The sequence below is a fragment of the Ovis canadensis genome, chromosome 8, assembly GCF_042477335.2.
Source record: "Ovis canadensis isolate MfBH-ARS-UI-01 breed Bighorn chromosome 8, ARS-UI_OviCan_v2, whole genome shotgun sequence".
Taxonomy (NCBI): Eukaryota; Metazoa; Chordata; class Mammalia; order Artiodactyla; family Bovidae; genus Ovis; species Ovis canadensis.
Window position 1 is genome coordinate 973,191 of NC_091252.1, and position 15,436 is coordinate 988,626.

General features: G+C 41.6%; 1 long non-coding RNA gene across 1 annotated transcript; it reads right to left on the reverse strand.

Annotated features, from left to right (window-relative positions):
• Positions 1-932: 932 nt before the first annotated feature.
• Positions 933-15,429, reverse strand: LOC138445195 (uncharacterized). The gene is made up of 4 exons (XR_011258745.1): positions 15,278-15,429; positions 11,829-11,962; positions 9,664-9,784; positions 933-3,674 (listed from the first exon to the last, which is right to left on the reverse strand). It is a non-coding gene; the product is annotated as an uncharacterized lncRNA (long non-coding RNA).
• Positions 15,430-15,436: the final 7 nt, after the last annotated feature.

A 15,436-nucleotide genomic window follows, 5' to 3' on the forward strand; every position in this document is an offset into this window, starting at 1 on the left:
CAGAGGCCCGATCTGGCAGAGTTCCTGGTGCGAGGCTGCTCTGCCCTGGGCGAACCTTGCCCAGACTTGCCTCGCTGCTAGGCTTCCTACCCAGGAAGGAGCAGCCTTTGCGAAGTTGGGAGACGCCACTGGCGCCTTCCTGGCCTCAGCTCCACTCCTGTATTGCCTTTGCACCTAGGCCCCAGGCGTCCTTTGGGAGGCCTTAGGGGCCGGTGGGTTCCACACTGCCAAGGGCTCCCATAGTGAGAGGTCTGTTCAAGGGAAGGGATGGGTATATTTGGAGTACAATCCTGTATCAGATGTGAGGCCCACACCTTCACCCTGAACGCTCACTCTGAACCCTCACCCCGAACCCTTACCCTCACCCACGCCCTCACCCTGAACCCTCACCCTCACCCTCTCCCTGAACCCTCACCCTCACCCTCTCCCTGAACCCTCACCCTCACCCTCTCCCTGAACCCTCACCCTCACCCTCTCCCTGAATCCTCACCCTCATCCTGAATCCTAACCCTCACCCTGAATCCTTACCCTCACCCTCATCCTGAACCCTCACACCTCACCCCTCACCCTAACAAGTTTGGAGGGCTCCTCCACGAACTCTAACCTTTACCCTACCCTAACCGGACCCCCATCCACATCCTAACCCTAACCCACATCATAGTCACGCCCTCAGCCCTATACTTACCCTTGAAGTACCTACCCGCATCTTCTTCATTTTTGACACTTCCCATGCATAACAAAAGACGAGGTTGTAAGGTTTCAAACATGGATCCAAGACCCATTATCCACATAAAAGGGATATAAATACTATGATCATATCATTTAAATCTCTTGCATCACCAAAATACCTCTCCACCACTTATCCAGTCGCCATTGATGGATCACATCTATCTCATACATTTTATAACTTAGCAATCAAATACGCACCAGGACTCTGGGTAATTATAGAGACAAGATTTATTTATACCATAAATATTTCAACAAATTCCACTTTCTACGATGAGTTCAATCTTCACAAAAGTAGGATGAACAGCACCTGTTTCCACTAGGATCCATAGAGCGTGAAAATCTTAATGATGACCACCAGAAAGGTCAGCACGGTTGATATCACAGATTTTTCAGTGTTCCAATACAAGTTCTACCCAAATCCATAAAGAAAGACATACGCATAGGAAACTACAAATTGAAAGCAAGTCTTTTGAGATAAATATTGGACATCAATTGTATGAATCTTTAAGGCATAACTGCAGACATTCTTCAGACATTCTTCAAATTCATAGAATGACAACAAAGTATGGCTACGTACAATCCATTCGGTTTTATGAACCACTCATGAATAACCTCACAAGCCATTTGAAACCAGATGACAATTTCAAATAGCTTTGATCTACAAACAAGGCTGTAAGACAGAAAGTTAAAATCGAAATACATGAAGTAAATCCTCAATAGATATGAAAACATCCCATGGTAGTGAAGTCAATTAGCATTAGTTATTAGGGCTTTCATGCACAGACTCATCTCTGATCGATGTGATCCCAATTCATATTTGGCAAAAAATACGAAAGCTGATCTTAACAGTCATATTATTTTTCTTTGTACCCCTAAAAAGAAAAATGAACATGAAAAACTAAATTAAGCTTGGAGGCTCACATTTCCCAATCGGTATACAAAGCAACAGCATGTCAAACTTTCTAATTCACATATGCATTTAAATGAAATTGGATGAAATACCCCTAAATAAACACATACTTCTATGCCCAATGTTTCACAAGGCAGAAAACGCTCAATGAATGAAACTGAGAGGGTAACAGCCAGGAAGGCCAGGGGTCTCCAAAGGGAGGAAATGGGGTGCAAGTGTCAGACAGTTGTTATCTGTCACTTCCGAGGCAGGAGGAAACAAGCTGTTATCTTTTTTCCCCTTCTTGATACAAATTTAAACAGAGATTTTCTCTTACAATTCTGTGTTGCTATAATGACACCTGGTTCCGCCTGAACTTCACTTTTCTCATACTTTGAGCTGACCAAGGCATTTTTCTCATGGAAAGGTTTGCCTTAAGCTATGTGAATGTACTATGTATTTACCCTAGACTCTATCTTCAAGTAGGTTCTGCCTAAAGGCTCAGAACTGACTTGACAAACCAATATGCTTTACTCATACATGGCTCTCCTGATCTATGTGAATGAAGCTATCCATTTGCTCATATCAATCGTTTTATGGCCCAGGATGACTCACCTGGTGCCACGGTCATCTCCATATATCTTGTGGGTGAGGGGTCTGCTGCCATTCCTTTCTCTAATGAGTAGACTGCTAGTAGCTAGATAACATCCAGCCAAAGATGAGTAGGGGGGCACTCTTTCTGCCCCCTTCTGATGTCTATGTCAGAAGCTTTCTCTCTTTTATACTTTAATAAAACGTTGGGACACAAAAGCTCTGACTGATCAAGCCTCATCACTGGCCCCGGGTTGAATTCTTCCTCTAAGGAGCCCAAGAATTCAAGCATCTTTCATGGTTAGACAACAACCTTTCCAAACAATGGTCTTTTCAAAAAAAAAAAATGATGATAAGTGATGAGTATGCATATGTCTACGAATGAAATGGGACCTATATGTCAAACCACATAAAAATATATCTTCCCTCAACATACATATAACACAACCAGGCCTTCACATGCATCGATTCTCCAACTATCAAGTCATACAAATATGGATGTAAAATATCACAATACATTCCAAAGTTTAAAAGTGATGGATATTGACTTTCGCCCGCTGGTGCTTCTTTTTATGTCATCTCCATTATATTAGCTATGACAACGAATCATGTGCTGTGCGAAGTCACTTACATTGTGTCCAACTCCTTGGGATCATATGGACTAGGCCCCACCAGGCTCCTCTCTCCATGAGATTCTCTAGGCAAAGATACTGGAGGGGGTTGCCATGCTCTCCCTCAGGAGATCTTCCTGCCCCAGGGATGGAATCCATACCTCCCATGTCTCCTGCATGGGTATGTTCTGCATGTTCTTTACCACTAGAACCACCTGGGAAGCCCCAAGACACATGAACATCAGTGGATTTGGGGATCCACGGGGCATATACAGAACCATTCCTCCAACAAAACTGAAGAATGACTTTAAAATCTCAAACAAAACATGAGTATATGTGTTCACAAACTTCATGGAGCAAGGGTTTCTTCGATCTGAAAACTGGCATCGATGAAGGACTGTGTGAAGAATACTTCAAAGTCTATTTGGCAAACACAGCCTACGTTGGCTATATTTAGTCCTCAGTTGAATGGAATGTCATGAGTACTGGTCATTTCAAATAAGTAGCCTATGACGCTGTTTACACTTATTGGGACGCGTGGTATACCACATTCACACATTTCAGTAGCATTGGTGCAAAAACGATACATTTCTCAGGGGAAGCTTCTACATGGACTCCTGGGATCAGAGCTCTAACTCATACACACATACTTTTCCTTTTAAAATGATCCTGCATGATAAGCAAACAAAACACTGGATGAACACCTAGACGGTGAGCTCTGTACTAAATGATTTTAAAGCCAGTAGATGGAATGAGCTGATGAGGAAGACTACAAACGAGTCATCTTCTTCAACTTGGTCAAACTGCTCATAGTCATACAAGTGAATGAAAAGTTGAGCCTGTTGTCATTAAATCTGTTTAAAAGAAATAGAATAATAAAACAAATTAGTAAATCTTATTTTCTTAATAAACATTGTATTATTTCTGCACAGCTTTGTTACTGGCATGAATAGAATATCTACAATAATAACTTGTCACAGTGAAATGGATTCACATTCGATATCGATTCACATCTATAATTGATGCCATAGCTGTTTGATACTATTGCTTGAATGAATGCAACTTATGTGACTTCACAAACTACAAACACGACTAACATAATAGGTATTAAAAAACCTTGAGTGACATGAGCGTGAAGACTTAGTAGAGTTGCTCTCAAGAATAATGATACTATTATTCGCTCTAGCCATAGTACTGGAATCTGTACATTAACACCCCTGCAAAACAAAAGGAAAGGATAGAATAATAATAAAGGAACTTCATAACTATATTCCTACTGTAAACATTCAACACTATGTTTTCTTTTAAACTGACTTTCATATTTGGTCTACTGTAACCTCTTCTGTGTTCATTTTATGCTAAACTTATTGCTAACAGTAAAATTACCATACGAGCTCTAATTAATTTTTTTTTTTACTTGCAAAGCTACTGATAGAACCAAAGGCCAATATCTACATCAAACAGGAGAAACGGAATGGAAACTGTAAACAATTTTATGGAAGAACATTTCCGTGCTCCTATTCAGTCAAATGGGCATTCAAAAGGATGTGATTTTTCTGAAAGTTTATTTCAGAAACTTGGAATTGGATGACTGCAAACAATAAAACTAACAATATATTGATACATAATATTAATAATATACAGTGGGTCATTCTTTTTTTATTCTGCCACAGCTAACAGACAGAAAGTCAGTTGTCATAACTACTACTAACATAAGACCCTCACCGATAAGTGAAGATATATAGGAAAATCCATAATAGCTCTAAAAACCATCAAAGATAAAATGGTAATTAAAAAATACACTGACAGTTTAGCTGGTATAAGAAACAGGATGATTATGAAAGCAAAGCCAACAATCATGGATAGGCCATGGAAGCCCGTGGCTGTCACCAGTGTTGACTTATATCCTTCATCTGAGGTTGTTAAAAGCGCTTGGTAAAATCCAGAGGTTTGCAGCAGTGGTAACCTCCTGAACAGACTGAAATAAAAAGGGTTTCCAGAATATCCTGATGATTTCCATCTACTAGGCTGTGATGAGCTCAAGCAATGCATACTCCAGAGGACAGAAGACAGACAGGTTGGGAACACGTCTACTGCACTTACGGAGAAAGGGAATGTTGCTGCTCAGCCTAGTACAAGTGTAGAAGCAACACCTTGGTGATTCGACCTTTAAAGACTCGATACATATGAGAACGACTGGTATGAATAAACCTTCAGAAGTGCTTTCTCAGACCTCCTCCCATCATAAGCACAAGCATAATGAAAACGCTGAGTTTTCATGGTCTCACCCAAAATAAGACTCACTTATGGCTTTGCTTTGAGAATAGTTGAACTACTCATTGTTCAAGAGAAATGATCCTTTCTTCTCTGAAGATTTGTGAATCATTCACAGGGTGTGGTGAATAAACTACTTAAGGGTCTAATACATAAAAATGCAATAGGCTAAGCACAGAGATGTTTTTCTCCCTTTCTCAAAGGATGGAACATTTTGTATTTGCACTGATTTTATGTCTTGACTTCATGTACAATTATATACTGATTTTTTTAGTTGACATACAATAGGACTAAAAATATTGATATAATACTGATAACTCATGTTGGTATGTGTGGTTGTCACATAGGATTCACAGGAGATTTAAATTCACAGTTGTCAACGTAAAGGATGAATGCTATTTAGCTTCTTCGTGAATCTAGACCACGAATGAAGAGTTTTCCTCAACATATTTCACTGAGAGAAATACAAGGATGATAGGCATAATACTATGCTTCGACTCATGGATATCTAAGCATTGCTCACAATACAGATCTGATTTTCAACATCAGGGTTCTTTCAGTGTCCTTGAACAGCATTTGTTTTTCTGTATACAGAAGAAAAAACTCATGAGTATCAAACTGGTTCACATAAAACATGTGTATGAATTGTTATCTTCCTGAACCAGGGATCAAACCCACATCACTTCCCCCTCCTGCACTGGTAGGCAGATTTTTTATTTATCAACTGTGCCACCTAGGAATCGACATACATTTCAAGGACCACTGCCATCAGCTTCTACTGTTCATGACCAAAGTAGGAGAAACAACATTGGAAGAAGTACTCATAAGGGTACTCATAGGAAGTACTCATAAGTCAAGGAACTGTTATACTGGGTACTCTCGTTGTTACTGGGACAAGTCAGTTCCTCCGATGATGATGGGTATAACTGAAAAATTATTACAAATGCATGGGCTGCGATGTCTACGTGATAAATGTGTTCCTCTTATACTATTGCTTCAGGGATGCCTACTTCAGCATGAAGGAATGCACTTCAAGGGATGCCCGCTATTCCAGCTCAAGCAACAGATAGTGAAGTGCAGATCATTGTCCTTTGTTGAAAATAATCAGCACTTTGTCAACATAGGGAACATGCCAGAGGGACCCTTGGGATGGAACTCTAAAAACAGGTTGGGCCCTCTTTTTGCCAAGCCCTGCGATAAAATACAAATCAGAAAAAGAAAAATAGCATCGGTTTTGTCAGGACTTCCTCATCTTTTCTTTCTCGGTAGCAGGAAGCAGACATTGAGGCCAGAGGACTGCAGGATTTCATTGTGAACTAACGTTGGGTGGGGTGGAAGCTCATCACTCTAGTAAGAATGTGGTTCAATAAAATGGAATTTCATTCACTTCATGGACATAGAGTTCTATAATCCTTCATTAAGGAATTCAATAAGCTATATTTCCTTACACCTTCACAATCTCTTGGTTTACGAGAACATCAATTGCTAGTCCAGCACTTATACAATGAGTGTTACAGGTAGTATGAATGTATAAATGATGATGAGCAATGACAGGAAGTTTATTTAATCTCTGTTTGAATTCTTGATTTTTTATATAATTTTTTATAATATCCTTACAGATGTGAATATTTTACTGACATGTATAAATACACGTTGAGTAGTGCTATGATAACTCATAGTGTTGGCACAATAAATATCATGGTTACTATGTGCTTTTCATATATTCCTTTTGAGATTCTCTTCCATTATACATTATCATAAGATATTTAATAGTTTCCTAAACTGTACAGTAGGTCCTTGTGGCTTCTTTTATATATAGTAATGTACTTGTTAATAATTCAAACAAAAACTGGTACACAAATACTCATAGTGACATTCACAATAGCTCAAAGGTAGAACTCATTCAAGTGTCCGTTGGTGGGAGACTGAATATGCAACACAAGGTATATTCAGAAGCTTGAACGGTATTCCACCATACGAAAAAGTACATTAAATGGTGCTGCCACTCTGCAAGACATTACAGAAATGACTCCAAAACAAACACATGGAATAAATACATAGTTCGATTCCAATTCAAGCTATGTACCCAAAAGGATTGGGAAAGGGGGCTGAAAAAATGGATACTTCTTCCGTCATACTCACAACAGCATGATTCACACTGGCAAACAAACAGAAGTGATCTAAGTGTCCATGGCAGCCAATTCCATAAACAAACTGTGGTATACACACAATGGAATCTGATTCGGCCCTTCAAAGTCAGTAATTCTGACAATGCGACAATGTGGACAAACCTTATGGTCATTAGATCATGTGAAATAAACCAGACCAAGAAAAGACAAACGTTCTGTGATTCCACTCATATGAGATATCCAAACAAGTCAAATCTGTCAGAAATAGCAGAGAGTGATTCCGACCGATCGAAAAGAGTTCATGTTTCATGGACCTCAGTTTCCCTTGGAAAAACTGACTTCCCGTGATATCTCCAAAACCAATTAGACAAATAATTGGAAGCTATATCCAGTCAAATGAATGTAGACATAATGTTATATACAGTGTACACCAAACTCACTCAAACTTCTTAACAGACAAAAGGCAAAACTGTATCTATGGTACCTCAGCTTAGCTTAAAACTGTATCTACAGTACCTCACTTCTGCTTATAAAATTTAACAACAACAACAACAACACACTAAAGTCTATCCAAAAAAGGATATAAAACATATATAACATTAACTTTAAAGAATTAGACATTTAAACTGTGAAAAACCTTATTCACAAAACTTAAACACAAGCCACAGGAAAATATATTTATAAAATACATATCTGATAAAGGATTGTACTCCAAATATACCAAAAAATCTAGAACAATCTCATAAAAAATGTATACACCTAAACACCTGGCCTACAAAAATATAAAGATAGCAAATAAGCCTATCAAAAAGACTCAAAATCACATATCATTAGGAAATTACAAACTAAAATAACAGTGAGGTAGCACTGCACACCTATTAGATCCAGTAAACTCAAAAAAAAAAAACGGGGGTAGGGCACAACTTCTCCGGTGGCTCAGTGGTAAAGAATCTGCCTGACAATGCAAGACACTCTAGTTTGATCCCTTACCCCAGAAGATCCCACATGCCACAGAGAAACATAGCTGGATTTTTCCACAGCTAAACAAAGCTCACCTGTGACCTGAATACTATATGGCTAGCACTTACTAAACAGCTTTGAAAACGTCCAGACAAAAAGTATCACATGATTATATACAACAGCTCTACTTGTAATAACTAAAAACTTTCAAATATCAGGATGTCTTCAGTAGATGACAGTGTAAACAAATGGGGATACATCCAAAGTGAAGGGGAGCAAATGCTACCACAAAATATACCACCTCAGCATGAGAATTAGTGGGACCCAATTAACTTTTTTTTTTAGAGGACACATGATCATCTCTGAAACCCAAGTTCAAGACAGCTCTTCTGTGAGTCACATTTACCAGAGAAATCTCATTTCAAAGGAATCCTCTCTATATGCCAGATAGAAGGATGAGACACAGTCTTTTGAAACTCTTTTTTCTTTTCTATCGATAGGGAAAGCTAAGCCGTAAATCTGCACAACAACCATACCCTTCCTTTCCTTTGGTTGTATCTGTAAAATATTTGTTTCTTTTTTAATTTGGCTGCGCCAGGTCAACCTTCATTGAGGTAAGCCAGATATTTAGCTACAACATGCAAATTCTCCTTTGTGGCATGGGAGATCTAGCTCTTGGATCAGGGAATGAACCTGGGCCTCCTTCTTTGGGAGTGTCCAGTCTCAGCCACTGGACCACCAGAAAGTGCCTGTTTTGTTTTCAGATGAAGATGGAATCTAAGGTGATATCTTGGGCCATTTCAGTCACTGACTCAGTTTCCTGAGTTTCTCCAAAGCACGCACAAGGTGCACATTATTAAACTGGTTTGCAAAACAAGAAAAGGTTGTCTGCTACAACACTGTATGCTTACAAATATCTAAATGGTAAATGGCATATTATTTATTTTTAATTACTATGGGGGGGGGGGAGAAAGAATGCAGGATTCATACATGTTACCACATGAATAAATATTAAAACCATCTTCAGTGAAAAAGAAATCCACATAGAAAAGGCCACCCAGAACCCTTATTCACCATGTCTGCTTTCAATCCATCAAGTTTGTCCAAATAACTGAAAATCTCAGTAACACTCTAAATAAAGAAAAAAGGATGACGATGGAAACAAAAGATATATTCATACACTTGAACAATTGCTAAAAGTGGAAGTGGGGCAGTGGATTACATTATAATGTAGGTACCATATGATTTCCTGATTTTGGAGATTATGTGCTGGTTCTGCAGAAGGTACCCATTTTGGATAAAACACATAGAGTATTTTAGATGATGTGGCAAATGCTAGCACTTGTTCCCATTGCTAGGCATTTTCTGTACATTTTAAATGACTGGAAAGTATACTAGGTTTCAAAACAACCATGTCAATACCACAAAAGAAATTTAGAGCAGACAGGCAGGAAACTTTCTGATACAGGCCAAGACTTACCCAGATGAAGTTCAAGGGAAGCTGCGATGCTCACTGCCCGTGAAGGAGTCCACGTGGAATGAAGAAGTAGTGTGGGAAGTCTATTAGTAACCACCATGTCTTGGGTCCTCTGGATGACCTACTGCAGGAGAAACAGATCTTACAGATAAAATGTTCCACATCACTTCACAAAAAGTTGTTAGACTACATTCAGTAAAGCTGAATCATTTTGGATTAATTTACAATCATAAAATACTACCCTTTACAGTCCAAAAATCACTTGCATTTCTATACACTAATAACAATCAGAAAAAAATATTAAGAAAATCCCACTTAAATAAAACATCTAGCAACAAACTTAATCAAGAACATAAAAAACCAGTAGTCAGAAAACTAGAAGGCACTGATAAAGAAACCAAAGAAAATACAAACACACAGAAAATTATTCCACGCTCATGCACTGGAACAATGAGGAATTAAAAGGTCCATTCCAACCAAAGTCATCAACAAATACACGGACTGCAATCACAAAATAATATTCAATGGCATTTTTCACAGAAATAGAAATATTCCTAATATTAGGCTGCTACTGTTGAACAGGACCTTAAACGGCCAAAAAGACTCTGAGAAAGAGGAACACAGCTGGAGGCATCTTCCTATCCCTCTTCAAACTACATCACGGAGCTGTAGTGACCACCACAGTGAGGAACTGGCAGGAACACAGACACATGGACTCCAGGAGAGAATAGAGAGCCCAGAAACGAACCCACCTGTACATGGTCAGTTCCTGAAAATCAAACCAGGAACGAGCGAAGAGGAAAGGACAGTCTTCTCAAGAAACAGTGACAGGAAAATGGCCACCTACACGGAAGAACATCAGTGTTCATCCTCTACATCATCTAAGGCAAATCTAACTGAAAACCCACCGCTTTGCACACGGAGCTCTTTCCCCCTGAGTCCTCTGAGATGGACCTCCAGTCAGCCCTCAGCTGGACACAGGAAACGTCTACTCCATCCTCATTTTTCGCTCTTGCAGCGCCTCCCTGCTGGTGGGCACTGAGGCAACCCTGCTCCTCTCAGCCTGGATGCAGCCCTGTTATCCAGAAGCCTGAGCCCCGATGGTCCTGAGGAGACAAAGCTCCCGCCAGCTGCTCACGGAGCAGAGTCTAAAGGCAAAGCGTCCTGCGCCCGCGGGTCAGAGGGGCCTTTGGCGCCCCCTGCGGGCCACAAGAGAAGAGCGGGCAGCCCGGTGCTCACAGACCTCAGAGGGCTCACCCAGAAGCAGCTCTGCTGCGAGCACTCAGACTGGAAGCCCAAACTGAAATGGAGCAGAATAGCTCCATGACCCTCCGCAAAACATGGCTAAGGAACAATCAGAGCCTGCATGGAATGCAGCCATAAAAAGGAACACATTTGAGTTTGTTCTAATAAAGGGGAGGGAAGTCAGTCAAAGAGAGAAAAACATGGAATCTAGAAGGATGGTACTGACGAGTCTGTTCACAGAGCAGCAATGGAGGTGCAGACATAGAGAACAGACTTACAGACGAGGGTGGGGAACAAGAGGGAGAGGGTGAGATGAATGGAGAGAGCAGCATGGATGCAGGTACACCTACATTTGTAAATAGACAACCAATGGGAATTTGCTGTATGATTCAGGGAACTCAAACTGGGGCTCAGTAGTAACCTGGAGAGGTGGGAATGCGTGCGAGGTGGGAGGGAGATTCAAGAGCAAGAGGACATAGGTACACCTATGGTTAATTCATGTGGATGTATGACAAATCAAACCAATATTGTAAAGCAATGATCAATCAACTAAAAGAAATAACTTTAAAAAAATATGAACATAAACACAAACTTTGCAACAAGGTAACTCCATTTAAAAAACTATAGAATTTTAGAAAACTGCAAAAGTTCTACATGACCGTTGGTCTGGTGATCAGGTCTAACATACACAAAACAAGCCAACTTACCAAATTATGAATATAAATTATTTAAAACATTGCCTTTTATCATTTCATACATTTACCCTGTGGAGGACCTTACTCGAGAGAACCAAAAACAAACTGTTAAATGAACCACGGACCACCCACCCTGGCCAGGCAACAGAGAAAAGAAAACACTTGCAGGAATCATCTTACAACAGGAGGTCCTGGGAAGGAACAAGGAACGAACAAGCTACCACCAACCAGAATTCTGGAGAGGTCAGGAGATGGGAGGCTCCAGTTCAGAGGTCCTACCAACCTCCCAGGATCCACTTCGCTGGAATCCATCTCAGCTGAGTGATGCGTGTGCCCCCAAGAAGGATCCCAATTCAGAATGCCTGGCAAGAGACAAACCAGAAATGAGCCCGATGACCATAAAACCTGAGACTGTGAGCCACGTGACAGAGTGGTTCTCTCCGTTTCCCTCACCCTCCTGCCCTCCACCCTGGCAGCCCTTCCCAATAAAGCCTCTCGCTTGGACAGCACTCCTCTCCTCAGACAACTCATTGCCCAGTGTCAGACAAGAACTCACTCTCAAGCCCTGAAAGGGATCCCCCTTCCTTCATCAAAAGCAATATCCAGGAGAAAATATCTTCAAAACGCTATCTTGCAGAGAAGGAAATCAGAGAAGGCAATGGCAGCCCACTCCAGTACCATTGCCTGGAGAATCCCACGGACAGAGGAGCCTGGTAGGCTGCAACCCCGGGGTCACTAAGAGACGGACACGACTTCACTGAGTGGCTTCACTTTCACTTTTCACTTTCATGCACTGGAGAAGGACATGGCAACCCACTCCAGTGTTCTTGCCTGGAGAATCCCAGGGACAGAGGAGCCTGGTAGGCTGCTGTCTATGGGATCGCGCAGAGTCAGGCACGACTGAAGCGACGCAGCAGCAGCAGCAGCAGCAGCAGCAGCAGCAGCAGCAGCAGCAGCAGCAGAGAAGGAAATGGCACCACCTGCAGTACTCTGGTCTCAGAAATCCCAGGGACAGAGGAGCTTGGTGGGCTACAGTCCAAAAGCAGGGCATTTCTGATGGGAGGAAACAGTCCCAGGGAAGCTGAGCTGCTCACCAAAGGCCCCAGAGCTTTGGATAGCACACCAGAGCTGGGGCTGAGGATTCCCAGCTGCCATGCCTCTTGATCCTGGCCTCTTTCACTAGATACATGTGTGGAAAACTAGTCTAAAATATGCCCTGGTGGTTCCATAGTAAAGAATCCACCCCCCGGTGCTGGAGATGCATGTGCGATCCCTAGGATGGGAAGATCCCACATCCTATGGAGCCCGTGTGCCACAACAGCCGAGCGAGCCTGTGCTCTAGATCCTGGAAGCCACGATGCCGAGTTCACATGCTGCAGCCACTGAAGCCCGTGAGCCTGTGCCCCTCAACAAGAGGAGACACTGCAGTGAGAAGCCTGCAAACCACTAGTTATGGCCCATGCTCACCAAAACTAGAGAAAAGCCCACACACAAAGAGGCAACACAGCCAACAATCAATAAAACTGTTTTCCTAAAACAATGCATATCTGACAAAGAAACTGTATTCGAATTGTCCAAGAACACTAGAGCAAACAAGCCCATTCATAATTGGTAGCGACTGAAATAGACACCTGGCCACTGAGGGTATACTGATAGTAAACTATCATACAAAAACATACTCAAGATACTGGTGCAATGCATGCAGAGCCCCCTTTGAAAGACAATCTGACAGTTTTTTTTTCAGTAACCACGTGGGACAAGCACTGAATTCTGTGTATGACAAGCGGTGGAAGCCAGGTATCTTACCATTGGAATGCAAAGTTACAGATAAACAAAAGGAAACGTTACAATGTCCATGTCGTGGTGGATCAGGTTGGAGACATCACAAATTACCTTTAACTGAATATGTTCAAAGGTGAGCTGGAATACATGTATATATATATATATATATATCCATGTATTGTCAGCTGAGCATATTGAGCTCCTACATGTATGTTTTAAATATCATTCTCTAATAAAAGGGAACAGGAAACATCTCCAATGGCCCGGTGGTAAAGAATCTGCCTACCGATGCAGGGAACACGGGTTCAATTCCTGTGTAGGAGATTCCACACGCCCAGGGGCAATGAAGCCCTTGAACAGCTCTTGAAGTTTGCATGCTCCAGAGCCCAAGTTCTGCAAACAGAGAAAGCACTGCAATGAGAAGCCATGGCACAGCAACTAGAGGGTAGCCTCTGCTCACTACAACTAGACAAACGAGCAATAAAGACCCAGCACAGTCAAAAATAATGTAATGTTTAAAAAAAGGACAGTTCTTTGAAGAAATGACTGAGACTAGGGGTGAGACTGTAAATATATGAGACAGGGTCATCTTAAATTATGAGAAATTAAAGAAACTAAAGACAACTATCAAGCTGTCCAAACTGATACAAATGAATGATGACACAGTGTTATCTGTATACACCAGCAAATAACAATCTGAAAAGGAATTTAAACAAACGATTCCCTTTCAGTCATGTCAACATTAATAAAAGACTTTGCTATGGACAGAATGAGGATAACAAGACTGGCACACTGGAAATGATACATGATTGCTGAAAAATACCCTAAAGACATGGACAGATATGCCATAGCGATGAAAAGGCTTCAGTTGGCAATACCATGGAATGCATCTTCAATCTGAAATGAAGATTCAATATGAATTTCAAAAGGCTGAAAGGTGGTTGCTAAACCACAAAAGATGCCAGCATTCTTGGACTCCAGAGGAGAATTCAATCCAGGGCAAGTGACGAAGCTTGATGGCTCAGAGGTTTTCTGTTAAAAAGTTTTATTAAAATATAAAAGAGATCGAGAGAGCTGCTGACGTAGACAGTAAAAGGGGGAAGAGTACCCCCTGCTAGTCTTTAGCCAGATGTTATAGAGCCACTAGCAGTCTGCTAATGAAAGAAAGACAATGTGTCAGAGAATGGCACCAGGCCCCTCACCCACAGCATGCATTGAGATAACATTGGCAGCAGATGAGTCATCCCAGGCCATAAAATGATGGACATGAATCTTGAAGAAAGGCAGATTTCCAAGCAAATATATAGTTTCATTCACATAGATTAAGAGAACAAGGTATGAGTAAAACATACTGGTTTGTCAAGTTTTTTCTGAGCCTTTAGGGGAAACTGACCTGAAGACAGAGCCTTGGGTAAATACATAGTACATTAGCATACCTTAAGACAAACATTTCCATAAGAAAAATGCATTGCTTAGTTCAAGGTTTGAGGAAAGTTAAATTCAGGTGGAGCCAGGAGTGGTCATGGCAACACAGAAATTTCTGAGAAACCTTTTAAATTTGTATCAACATGGAGAAAAAAAAATGCAGCACTCTTTTGTCTCCTCCGGCCTCTTAAGAGAGAGAAAAAAACGTCTGACACTTGCAGTCTATTTTCTCTGTCTGGAGACCCCTGGCCTTCCTGCCTGTTATCCTCTCCAGGCCTGTAGGAAGCAATACACTAGGCTGCTTGGGAAAACCGCGCGGGTCTGAGCTTTATGCAAAGGGGTAAAGCAGTAAAACCCTTGACCTCAAAGGCGAGGCTTTTCTGCGACCGCCATTTTAGTCGGCTCCGAGACTGCAAACAAAGAGGGCAGAATACATGGTTCCCTGCTCCGCCCAGTCCGAGTTCCCTTACCTGTGGCCCACAGCCCTGCGCTCTGCTCGCTGGATGCCAATCGACGGGGACCCAGGAGCCCACGAAACGAGCATTCCCAGCTGCAATGGCGAGCCCTGAGAGCCCTGGCCCCCGACGCGCCGCCATGTTCATCCCGCCCCAGACCCGCTCACGTGAGCC